Consider the following 14,268-nt stretch of genomic DNA (forward strand, 5'->3'; position numbering starts at 1 on the left):
TTTATCCCTCAAATATAAGGGAAATACCTTCTTCTTGACCTCATCCTCGGGCAAACCTGCAACTTGAATAAACCACAAACTTCATCTAGATAGATTAGATGCAAGTCGGGATGTGATGTTCCATCTCCTGTAAAAGGATTACCGAGCAGTTTCTCAAGCATACCCGAAGGAAATTCATAGCAAATGTTTTCAGTCGGTGCAGCAGGTCGAGGAGCAACTGTTTGTGCTTCCGTTCGTGGTGAAGATACCCTGAACAAGCTCCTCAAAGGATTAGTTTCCATAGTGTCAAGTGACAATAAATTTCAGCACACTATATAAATGTTTCCTTACCAAATTCCACTTACCAAAGGCACTTCACTCCCCGGCAACGTCGCCAGAAAAGAGTCTTGATGACCCACAAGTGTAGGGGATATGTAGTAGTCCTTTCGATAAGTAAGAGTGTCGAACCCAACGAGGAGCTGAAGGATGTGACAAGTGGTTTTCAACAAGGTATTCTCTGCAAGCACTGAAATTATCGGTAAGAGATAGTTGTGTGATAAGATGATTCGTAGCAAGTAGCAAGTAACAATAGTAACAACGGTGCAGCAAAGTGGCCCAATCCCTTTTGTAGCAAGGGACAAGCCTGGACAAAGTCTTATAGGAGGTAAAGCGCTCCCGAGGACACATGGGAATTTCTGTCAAGCTAATTTTCATTATGTTCATATGATTCACGTTCGCTACTTTGATAGTTTGATATGTGGCTGGACCGGCACTTGGGTACTGCCCTTACTTGGACAAGCATCCCACTTATTATTAACCCCTCTCGCAAGCATCTGCAACTACGAAAGAAGAGTTAAGACAAAGTGTAACCATAACATTGAACTAGTGGATCCAAATCAGCCCCTTACGAAGCAACACATAAACTAGGGTTTAAGCTTCAGTCACTCTAGCAACCCATCATCTACTTACTACTTACCAATGCCTTCCTCTAGGCCCAAATAATGGTGAAGTGTTATGTAGTCGACGTTCACATAACACCACTAGAGGAGAGACAACATACAACATATCAAAATATCGAACGAATACCAAATTCACATGACTACTTATAACATGACTTATCCCATGTCCTCAGGAACAAAAGTAACTACTCACAAAGCATAATCATATTCATGACTAGAGAGGTATTGAATAGCATCAAGGATCTGAACATATAATCTTCCACCGAGTAATCCAACTAGCATCAACTACAAAGAGTAATGAACACTACTAGCAACCTTACAAGTACCAATCAGAGTCGCGAGATGGAGATTGGTTACAAGAGATGAACTAGGGTTTGGAGATGAGATGGTGCTGATGAAGATGTTGATGGTGATGAGTCCCCTCCGATGAGAGGAGTGTTGGTGATGACGATGGCGACGATTTCCCCCTCCGGGAGGGAAGTTTACCCAGCAGGACGACCCTGTCGGAGCTCTAGATTGGTTCTGCTCAAGTTCCGCCTCGTGGCGGCAGCGATTCCTCCCAAAAGCCTCCTTTTGATTTTTTCTGGAACGAAACACTCCTTATAGAAAAAGAGGGGGGCCAGAGGGCCAACAGGGAGCCCACAAGCACCCTAGGCGCGGCCAGGGGGTAGGCTGCACCTAGCAGGCTTGTGGCCTCCTGCTGGCTCCCTCTGGTACTTCTTCGGCCGAGTATTTTTTATAAATTCCAAAATAAATCCTCATTGATTTTCACGGTTTTTGGAGTTTCGCAGAATAGGTATCTCAAACTTGCTCCTTTTTCAGGCCAGAATTCCAGCTGTCGGCATTCTCCCTCTTCATGTAAACCTTGCAAAATAAGAGAGAAAAGGCATAACTATTGTACCATGAAGTGTAATAACAGCCCATAAAGCGATAAATATCAACATGAAAGCACGATGCAAAATGGACATATCAGATGGGTGGTCGGTTCTGGCGCTGCCTCGGCGCAGGTCCAACGCTTTTTATCCTACAATGTTCATCGAGGAGCCGAAGCTGCTTGGTCGCCGGCGTGTGTGGTGGACTGTTTGGCGTTGTACGATGCAGACCTCTATGCTCGTCTACGGTGGAGGCTACATCGGTGGTCGTCGATGGTGAAGTCGGAGTCGCCCTCGCGGAGGCTTGATGGCGATGACGCTGGATTGCAATCTCGATGGAGCTCTTCCCCTTGGCGGCGTGTGTGCGTTCTTGTGTAGGTTGCCAGGTGACCTTGTGTGCCTTGTTTTGGCGGGCACATTGATGTCAGCTATGCTAATGCACAAAAGTCCTTCCAATGGTGCCAGAAACAGGTGTGTCCACGGCACCAGGAATCCTTCAGCTGCAGCTACGCCTTAAGGGACTTCCTAGGAAAGTATGCAAAGGATTTCCCACATGGCATTGGAGCCTTGCGTTGGTGTTCCCTTAAAGCGGAAAGGGTGATGTAGCACATCGACGGTAAGTATTTCCCTCAGTTTGAGAACCAAGGTATCAATCCAGTGGAGGAGTATCTCAAGATCCTGCACAAACACAAAAGCTTGCTCCCAACGTTATGAAGGGGTTGTCAATCCCTTATAGATTGTTTGCCAAGTGAGAACTGAAAGCAACAAAGTAACAAAGCAAAGTAAAAGCGGAGGTGTAAACGATGGATGTGAATAGACCCGGGGGCCGTAGTGTTTACAAGTGGCTTCTCTCATGAAAGCAAGTAGACGGTGGGTGAACAAATTACTTTTGAGCAATTGATAGAACCGCGCAAAGTCGTGACGATATCTATGCAATGATTATATCTATAGGCATCACGTCCAAAACAAGTAGACCGATACTTTCTGCATCTACTACTATTACTCCACACGTCGACCGCTATCTAGCATGCATCTAGTGTATTAAGTCCATAAGAACAGAGTAACACCTTAAGCAAGATGACATGATGTAGAGGGATAATCTCAAACCAATGATAAAACCTCCATCTTTTTACCCTTGATGGCAACTACTTGATGTGTGCCTTGCTGCCCCTACTGTCACTAGGAAAGGTTACCACATGGTAGAACCCAAAACCAAGCACTTCTCCCATTGCAAGAATCATAGATCTAGTTGGCCAAACAAAACCCAAGACTCGAAGAGACTTACAAGGATATCAAATCATGCATATAAGAAATCAGCAAAGACTCAAATATATATCATAGATAATCTGATCACAAATCCACAATTCATGGGATCTCGACAAACACACCGCCAAAGAAGATTACATCGGATAGATCTCCATGAAGATCATGGAGAACTTTGTATTGAAGATCCAAGAGAGATAAGAAGCCATCTAGCTACTAACTACGGACCCGTAGGTCTGAAGTGAATTACTCACGAGTCATTGGAGGGGCGATGATGTGATGAAGAAGCCCTCCAACTCCAAAGTCCTCTCCGGCAGGGCGCCGGTAAGGGTCTCCAGATGAGATCTCGCGGAAACGGAAGCTTGCGGCAGCGGAAAAGTATTTTCGAGGCTCCCCTGATTTTTTGCGGAATATTTGGGAATATATAGGCCAAGGATCTAGGTCAGGGGGCGGCCAGGGAGGCCACAAGCCGTGCCACCGCCGCCTCCCCCTGGTGGTGGAGTGGGGGCTTGTGGGCTCCCTGGAGCCCACCTGGCTTGGCCCAAATGCCCCCCTGATCTTATTTCGTTCGAGAAAATATCATTTCGGGGTTTTTCTTCCGTTTGGACTCCGTTCCAAACTCAGATTTGAAAAGAGTCAAAAACACACAAAAAACAGGAACTGGCACTTGGCACTGAATTAATAAGTTAGTCCCAAAAAAGATATAAAAGGTACATAAAACAACCAAAGAAGACAAGATAACAGCGTGAAACCATCAAAAATTATAAATACGTTTGAGACGTATCAAGCATCCCCAAGCTTAACTCCTACTCGTCCTCGAGTAGGGAAGTGATAAAGAATGAATTTTTGATGCTTTCATGCTACCTAGCATAGGTGTCCTTTGTAATTCCTCTTATGTGACGTGAATGTTCAGATACATTAGATTCAAAACAATAGTTTGCTATTGACGTGGAAACAATAATAATTCAAGCAAACTAGCAAGGTAATCTTGAACTTTCAAAATAACAAGGCCAAAAGAAAGTTATCCCTACAAAAGCAAATAGTCTCGCTATGCTCTATCATCATTGCACAACGAATTTAAATCATGCACAACCCCGGTATTGGCCAAGTAATTGTTTCACACCTTTACTTTCTCAAACCTTTTCAACTCTCACGCAATACATGAGCGCGAGCCATGGTTATAGCACTATAGATGGTGTAGAATGTGGTGGAGGTTGCGAGACAAAAAGGAGGAGATAATCACATTAACTAGGCATATCAATGAGCTGTGGAGATGCTCATCAATAGATATCAATGTGAATGAGTAGGGATTGCCATACAAGCTAGGTTATATAATTAAAATTTCCCACTAGCTATGTGGTGGTGACAAAACGAGAGACTCTCAATCATGAAGATCATGGTGCTTAATATGCACAAGTGTGGAAAAAATGGTAGCCTTGTCCCTTCTCTCTTTTTCTCTCATATTTTTTTAATTTTTTTTATTTTTTTGGTGGGCTCTTTGGCCTCATTTTTTTGTGGGCTTCTTTGGCCTCTTTTATTTCCTCACATGGGACAATGCTCCATTAATGATGATCATCACACTTTCAACTCAAAACTTAGAGCAACTATGACTCTATATGGATTGCCTTCGGTAGTGTACCGTGGCAATGATCTAGCATGGCATAGACATCAATGGAACATCATGCTAGCTATCCTACGATCATGCAATGGCAATGTAGACGTGGTGGCACATGTCATGGTGGTAGTTGCATGGAAATATATCTCGGAATGACTTTGAAAAAGCCACAATAGGTAGGTATGATGGCTGTTTTGAGGGAGGCTAATGGTGGATTTTGTGCACCGGCGAAAGTTGCACGACACTAAGAAGATAGTGATGGTGGAAGGTGAAAGTGCATCTAAACCATGGACTCAACATTAGTCATGAAGAACTCATATACTTGTTGCAAAAGTTTTATTAGTAATCGAAACAAAGCATTCAACGCATACTCCTAGGGGAAGGGTTGGTAGGTATAAACCATCGCGCGATCCCGACCGCCACGCAAAGGATGACAATCAATATACTAATCATGCTCAGATTTCATCACATAGCGGTTCACCATACGTGCATGCTACGAGAATCACTAACTTCAACACAAGTATTTCTAGATCCACAACACCTTACTAGCATGGCTTCAATATTACCATAACCACAACTCAAAACTAATTGAGATGAATCAAACTTCTCTAACTATTCAATGCACATGAAGGTGAAAGTTTTCGTATCCCTTTGGATAACTACCCCTTTTGAGACTACTTTCAAAGCATAGATCAACTACCAAGCCACGCACCGCTGTGCTCTAAAAGATATAAGTGAAGCACATAGAGCAAAAGTATCTAGCTCAAAAGATATAAGTGAAGCACATGTGAGCTGAATTGTCTAGCAAAAGATATAAGTGAAGCTCGACAAAATCACGGTGTGTGCATGTGTCTCTCTCTAGGTGTGCAGCAAGGATGATTGTGACACAACAAAATAAAAGACTCCTACGATACAAGACGCTCCAAGAAAAAACACATAATATGTGGTGAATAAAAATATAGCCCCAAGTAACGTTACCGATGGATTGAAGACGAGAGAGGGGGTGCCTTCCCGGGGCATCCCCAAGCTTAGGCTTTTACGGCATCCTTGAATCTCTTGGGGTGCCTTGAGCATCCCCAAGCTTGAGCTCTTGCCACTCTTTATCTCATTGTCCATAAGAACTTCACCCAAAACTTGAAAACTTCACAACACGAAACTTAAACAGAAACTCGTGATAACATTAGTACAAGAAAGCAAACCATCACTTCCTTAGGTACTGTAGAAAACTTAAATTCTACTTGTGCTGATGTTGGGTTACTGTACTTTCAATCTTCCATGGCTAATACCCCCCGATACTATCCATAGTTTCATCAAAATAAGCAACCAACACAACTAAAACAGAATCTGTTAACAGCAGACCAGTCTGTAGCAATCTGTATATTTCGTATACCTCCGGTACTTCAAAAATTTTGAACAATTACGAAGTCTGAAGAATTTGCGTATAAACCAGCAGAAAAAAGAATCAACTCAAAAGCTCTTACGGAAAAAATGAAAATTCTTTTCGTGAGCAGAAAGTTTCAGTCTTTTCCAGCATGACCAAACGATCACCCGCAAGACTAATCATAACGGTTTTGCTTGGCACAAACGCAAAAAGAAACACAAAAAACACAATCATAATAGAATTATGAAAGTGTGGGAAACAAAAAACAGAAATAAAAAGGGTAGATTCATTGGGCTGCCTCCCAACAAGCGCTTTTGTTTAACGCCCTTAACGAGGCGAAATGTGATTGTCGTGGGTATAAGTCTGACAGTAGAAGTATGGGGTACGAAATTATATGGGCAGATGTTGGAAATATGCCCTAGAGGCAATAATAAATTAGTTATTATTATATTTCTTTGTTCATGGTAATGGTTTATTATCCATGCTATAATTGTATTGATTGGAAACACAGTGCATGTGTGGATACATAGACAAAACACTGTCCCTAGTAAGCCTCTAGTTGACTAGCTCGTTGATCAAAGATGGTCAAGGTTTCCTGACCATAGGCAAGTGTTGTCACTTGATAACGGGATCACATCATTAGGAGAATCATGTGATGGACTAGACCCAAACTAATAGACGTAGCATGTTGATCGTGTCATTTTGTTGCTACTGTTTTCTGCGTGTCATGGTATTTGTTCCTATGACCATGAGATCATATAACTCACTGACACCGGAAGAATGCTTTGTGTGTATCAAACGTCGCAACGTAACTGGGTGAAGCCCATAGGCCTTGGGGGTGGCGCACCAGCCCTTAGTGGGCTGGTGGGACAGCCCAAGAAGGCCCTATGCGCCATAGGAAGAAAATCAAAGAGAAAAGAAAAAAAAGGAGGAGGTGGGAAAGGGAAGAAGGACTCCACCTTCCAAACCAAGTTGGATTCGGTTTGGAAGGGGAGATCTTCCCCCCTTTGGTTCGGCCGACCCCCTTGGTGCTCCTTGAGCCCCAAGGCAAGGCCCCCCCTCTCCCACCTATATATACGGAGGTTTTAGGGCTGATTTGAGACGGCTTTTCCACGGCAGCCCGACCACATATGTCCACGGTTTTTCCTCTAGATCGCGTTTCTGCGGAGCTCGGGCGGAGCCCTGCTGAGATAAGATCACCACCAACCTCCGGAGCGCCGTCACGCTGCCGGAGAACTCATCTACCTCTCCGTCTCTCTTGCTGGATCAAGAAGGCTGAGATCATCGTCGAGCTGTACGTGTGCTAAACGCGGAGGTGCCGTCCGTTCGGCACTAGATCGTGGGACTGATCGCAGGACGGTTCGCGGGGCGAATCGAGGGACGTGAGGACGTTCCACTACATCAACCGCGTTCACTAACGCTTCTGCTGTACGGTCTACAAGGGTATGTAGATCACACATCCCCTCTCGTAGATGGACATCACCATGATAGGTCTTCGTGCGTGTAGGAAAATTTTTGTTTCCCATGCGACGTTCCCCTTCACTGGTATCATGAGCTAGGTTCATGCGTAGATGTATTCTCGAGTAGAACACAAAAGTTTTTGTGGGCGGTGATGTGCGTTTTGCTGCCCTCCTTAGTCTTTTCTTGATTCCGCGGTATTGTTGGATCGAAGCGGCTCGGACCGACATTACTCGTACGCTTACGAGAGACTGGTTTCATCGCTACGAGTAACTCCGTTGCTCAAAGATGACTGGCGGGTGTCAGTTTCTCCAACTTTAGTTGAATCGGAATTGACCGAGGAGGTCCTTGGATGAGGTTAAATAGCAATTCATATATCTCCGTTGTGGTGTTTACGTAAGTAAGATGCGATCCTACTGGATACCCATGGTCACCACGTAAAACATGCAACAACAAAATTAGAGGACGTCTAACTTGTTTTTGCAGGGTATGCTTGTGATGTGATATGGCCAACGATGTGATGTGATATATTGGATGTATGAGATGATCATGTTGTAATAGTTAATATCGACTTGCACGTTGATGGTACGGCAACCGGAAGGAGCCATAGTGTTGTCTTTAAACTAAAGTTTGTGCTTGCAGATGCGTTTACTATATTGCTAGGACGTAGCTTTAGTAGTAATAGCATGAGTAGCACGACAACCCCGATGGCGACACGTTGATGGAGATCATGATGATGGAGATCATGGTGTGACGCCGGTGACAAGAAGATCATGCCGGTGCTTTGGTGATGGAGATCAAGAAGCGCATGATGATGGCCATATCATGTCACTTATGAATTGCATGTGATGTTAATCCTTTTTGCACGTTATCTTGCTTAGAACGACGGTAGCATTATGAGGTGATCTCTCACTAAAATTTCAAGACGAAATTGTGTTCTCCCCGACTGTGCACCATTGCGACAGTTCTTCATTTCGAGACACCATGTGATGATCGGGTGTGATAGACTCAATGTTCACATACAACGGGTGCAAAACAGTTGCACACGCAGAACACTCGGGTTAAGCTTGACGAGCCTAGCATGTGCAGACATGGCCTCGGAACACATGAGACCGAAAGGTCGAGCATGAATCGTATAGTTGATATGATTAGCATAGAGATGCTTACCACTGAAACTATTCTCGACTCACGTGATGACCGGACTTGAGATAGTGGATTTGGATCATGTACCACTCAAATGACTAGAGAGATGTACTTTTTGAGTGGGAGTTCTTAAGTAATATGATTAATTGAACTAATTGTCAAGAACATAGTCTAATGGTCTTTGTGAATTACGATGTAGCTTGCGCTATAGCTCTACTGTTTTTATATGATCCTAGAGAAAATTTAGTTGAAAGTTGAAAGTAGCAAACTTTGAAGAGGATTGTCCTCGTTGCTGCGCAGAAGGCTTATGTCCTTAATGCACCACTCGGTGTGCTGCACCTCGAGCGTTGTCTGTGGATGCTGTGAACATCCGACATACACGTTTCTGATGACTACACGATAGTTCAGTGCAAAATACTTAATGGCTTAGAAGCAAGGCACCGAAGACGTTTTGTAACGTCACGGAACATAAGTGATGTTCTAAAGAGATGAAATTGTGATTTCATGTTCGTGCCCTTGTTGAGAGGTACGAGACCTCCGACAAGATTCTTTGTCCACAAAGTAAAGGAGAAAAGCTATATCGTTGAGCGTGTGCTCAGATTGTCTGAGTACGACAATCACTTGAATCAAGTGGGAGTTAATCTTCCAGATGAGATAGTGATGGTTCTCCAAAGTCACTGCCACCAAGCTGTGAGAGCTTCGTGATGAACTATAACATATCAAGGATAGATACAATGATCCTTGAGCGATTCACGATGTTTGACACTGCGAAAGTAGAAATCAAGAAGGAGCATCAATAGTTGATTGTTTGTAAAACCACTAAGTTTCAAGAAAGGCAAGGGCTAGAAGGGATACTTCGTGAAACGGCAAAAAAATTTCTACACTAATGAAGAGACCCAAGATTAAACCCAAACCCGAGACTAAGTGCTTCTGTAATGAGGGAAACAGTCACTGAGGCGGAGCAACTCTAGATACTTGGTAGATAAGAAGGCTGGCAAAAGTCGAAAGAAGTATATTTGATATACATGATGTTGATGTGTACTTTACTAGTACTCCTAGTAGCATGAGGGTATTGGATACCGGTTCGGTTGCTAAGTGATTAGTAACACGAAATGAAAGCTACGGCATAAACGGAGACTAGCTAAAGGCGAGGTGACGATACATGTTGGAAGTGTTTCCAAGGTTGATATGATCAAACGTCATACGCTCCCTCTACAATCGGGATTGGTGTTAAACCTAAATAATTGTTATTTGGTGCTTGCGTTAAGCATGACCATGATTGGATCGTGTTTATTGCAATACGATTATTCATTTAAAGAGAATAATGGTTACTCTATTTTCTTGAATAATCACCTTCAATGGTTTATTGAATCTCGATCGTAGTGTTACACATGTTCATGATATTGGTGCCAAAAGATACGAGGTAATGATGATAGTACCACTTACTTGTGGCACTGCCGCTTGAGTCATGTTGGTATAAATTGCATGAAGAGGCTCCATGCTGATGGATCTTTATACTCACTTGATTTTGAATCACTAGTGACATGCAAATCATACCACATGAGCAAGGCCTTGTTTTCATTGAGATGAAATAAGATAGTAACTTGTTGGAAGTGATACATTTTGATGTATGCAGTCCAATGGGTGCTGAGGCACGCAGTGGATATCATTATGTTCTTACTTCAATGACGATTTGAGTAGATACTAGAGTATTTGCTTAATGAATCACAAGTCTGAAATATTGAAAAGTTCAATTCTGTTTCGGAGTGAAGTTCGTCGTAATAAGAGGATAAACTGTCTATGATATGATCATAGAAATGAATATCCGAGTTACGAGTGTTGGTACACAGTTAAGACAATATGGAAATTGTTTTGCAGTTCATGCCACCTAGAACATCATAGTGTGATGATGTGTCTGAACGTCATAGCCACACACTATTTGGTATGGTGCATGCTATGATGTCTCATATCAAACTACCACTATCGTTTCTTGAAAGTTTGGGGTTTCGACACTTATGTGAAAAAGTTTCAGTCTGATAAGCTCGAACCCAAAGCGGATAAATGCATCTTCATAGGATATCCAAAACAGTTGGGTACATCTCCTATCTCAGATCCGAAAGCAAAGTGTTTGTTTCTAGAAACGGATCCTTTCTCGAGGAAAGGTTTCTCTCGAAAGAATTGAGTGGGAGGGTGCTAGAACTTGATGAGGTTATCAAACCATCACTTCAACCAGTGTGTAGCAGGGTGCAGGAAGTTATTCCTGTGGCGCCTACACCAATTGAAGTGGAAGCTGATGATGGTGATCATCGAGCATCGGATCAAGTTACTACAAACCTCGTAGGTTGACAAGGTCACGTACTACTGCAGGGTGGTACGGTAACCCTGTCTTGGAGGTCATGTTGTTGAGCAACAGTGAACCTACGAGTTATGGAGAAAGCAGTGGTGGGCCCGGATTCCGACAAATGGCTGGAGGCCATGAAATCCGAGAGAGGATCCATGTATGAAAACAAGGTGTAGACTTTGGAAGAACTACTTGATGGTCATAAGACTATTGAGTAAAGATGGATCTTTAAAAGGAAGACAGACGATGATAGTGATAAGTCACTGTTATTAAAAGCTCGACTTGTCGCAAAGATGTTTCTGACAAGATCAAACAAGTTGACTATGATGAGACTTTCTCACTCGTAGTGATGCTAAAAGTCTGTTAGAATTATGTTAGTAGTTGTTGCATTATTTATGAAATATTGCACATAGGATGTCAAAACATTGTTTCCTCGACGGTTTCCTTGAGCAAACATTGTATGTGATACAACCAGGAGGTTTTGTCGATCCTAAAGATACTAGAAAGTATGCAAGCTCCAGCGATCCTTCAATGGACTGGTGCAAGCATCTCGGAGTTGGAATATACACTTTGATGAGATAATCAAAGATTTTGGGTTCGTACAAGGTTTATGAGAAACTTGTATTTCCAAAGAAGTGAGTGGGAGCACTATAGAATTTCTGATAAGTATATGTGGTTGACATATTGTGGATCAGAAGTAATATAGAATTTCTGTAAAGCATACAAGGTTGTTTGAAATGAGTTTTCAAAGGAATACCTGGATTGCGCTAATTGAACGTTGAGCATCAAAGATCTATGGAGATAGATCGAAAGCGCTTAATGGAAGTTTCAACAAGATGCATGCCTTGACAAGTTTTTGAAGGAGTTCAAAATAGATCAGCAAAGAAGGAGTTCTTGGTTGCGTTGTGAGGTGTGAATTTGAGTAAGACTCAAAACCCGACCCCGGCAGAATAAAGAGAATAGACGAAGGTCGTCTTCTATGCCTTAGCCGTAGACTCTAAAGTATGCCATGCTGAGTACCGCACCTGATGTGTGCCTTGCGGCAAGTTAGTTAAAGAGGTACACAGAGTGATCCAGGATTGAAACACTGATCAACGGTCAAAGTTATCCTTAGTAACTAAATAGACTAAGGAATTTTTCTCGATTATGGAGGAGGTTAAAGAGTTCGTCGTAAAGGGTTACTTTGATGCAAGCTTTGACACTAATCCGAATAACTATGAGTAGTGAAACGGATTCGTATAGTAGAGTAGATATTTGGAGCATTTCCGAATAGCACGTAGTAGCAGCATCTATAAGATGACATAAAGATTTGTAAAGAACGCACGGATCTGAAAGTTTCAGAACCGTTGACTAAAACCTCTCTCACGAGCAAGACGTGATCAGACCCTAGAACTATATGGGTGTTGGATTCGTTGGAATCACATGGAGATGTGAACTAGATTATTGACTCTAGTGCAAGTGGGAGACTGTTGGAAATATGCCCTAGAGGCAATAATAAATTAGTTATTATTATATTTCTTTGTTCATGATAATCGTTTATTATCCATGCTATAATTGTATTGATTGGAAACACAGTGCATGTGTGGATACATAGACAAAACACTGTCCCTAGTAAGCCTCTAGTTGACTAGCTCGTTGATCAAAGATGGTCAAGGTTTCCTGACCATAGGCAAGTGTTGTCACTTGATAACGGGATCACATCATTAGGAGAATCATGTGATGGACTAGACCCAAACTAATAGACGTAGCATGTTGATCGTGTCATTTTGTTGCTACTGTTTTCTGCGTGTCATGGTATTTGTTCCTATGACCATGAGATCATATAACTCACTGACACCGGAAGAATGCTTTGTGTGTATCAAACGTCGCAACGTAACTGGGTGACTATAAAGATGCTCTACAGGTGTCTCCGAAGGTGTTAGTTGAGTTAGTATGGACCGAGACTGGGATTTGTCACTCCGTGTGACGGAGAGGTATCTCGGGGCCCACTCGGTAATACAAAATCACACACAAGCCTTGCAAGCAATGTGACTTGGTGTAAGTTGCAGGATCTTGTATTACGGATCGAGTAAAGAGACTTGCCGGTAAACGAGATTGAAATAGGTATGCGGATACTGACGATCGACTCTCGGGCAAGTAACATACCGAAGGACAAAGGGAATGACATACGGGATTATATGAATCCTTGGCACTGAGGTTCAAAACGATTAGATCTTCGTAGAATATGTAGGATCCAATATGGGCATCCAGGTCCCGCTATTGGATATTGACCGAGGAGTCTCTCGGTTCATGTCTACATAGTTCTCGAACCCGCAGGGTCTGCACACTTAAGGTTCGACGTTGTTTTATGCGTATTTGAGTTATATGGTTGGTTACCGAATGTTGTTCGGAGTCCCGGATGAGACCACGGACGTCACGAGGGTTTCCGGAATGGTTCGGAAACGAAGATTGATATATAGGATGATCTCATTTGATTACCGGAAGGTTTTCGGAGTTACCGGGAATGTACCGGGAATGACGAATGGGTTCCAGGTGTTCACCGGGGGGGGGGGGGCAACCCACCCCGGGGAAGCCCATAGGCCTTGGGGGTGGCGCACCAGCCCTTAGTGGGCTGGTGGGACAGCCCAAGAAGGCCCTATGCGCCATAGGAAGAAAATCAAAGAGAAAAGAAAAAAAAGGAGGAGGTGGGAAAGGGAAGAAGGACTCCACCTTCCAAACCAAGTTGGATTCAGTTTGGAAGGGGAGATCTTCCCCCCTTTGGTTCGGCCGACCCCCTTGGGGATCCTTGAGACCCAAGGCAAGGCCCCCCCTCTCCCTCCTATATATACAGAGGTTTTAGGGCTGATTTGAGACGACTTTTCCACGGCAGCCCGACCACATACCTCCACGGTTTTTCCTCTAGATCGCGTTTCTGCGGAGCTCGGGCGGAGCCCTGCTGAGATAAGATCACCACCAACCTCCGGAGCACCGTCACGCTGCCGGAGAGCTCATCTACCTCTCCGTCTCTCTTGCTAGATCAAGAAGGCCGAGATCATCGTCGAGCTATACGTGTGCTGAACGCGGAGGTGCCGTCCGTTCGGCACTAGATCGTGGGACTGATCGCGGGACAGTTCGCGGGGTGGATCGAGGGACGTGAGGACGTTCCACTACATCAACCGCGTTCACTAACGCTTCTGCTGTACAGTCTACAAGGGTACGTAGATCACATATCCCCTCTCGTAGATGGACATCACCATGATAGGTCTTCGTGCGCGTAG

This window comes from Hordeum vulgare, chromosome 4H, assembly GCF_904849725.1.
Source record: "Hordeum vulgare subsp. vulgare chromosome 4H, MorexV3_pseudomolecules_assembly, whole genome shotgun sequence".
Taxonomy (NCBI): Eukaryota; Viridiplantae; Streptophyta; class Magnoliopsida; order Poales; family Poaceae; genus Hordeum; species Hordeum vulgare.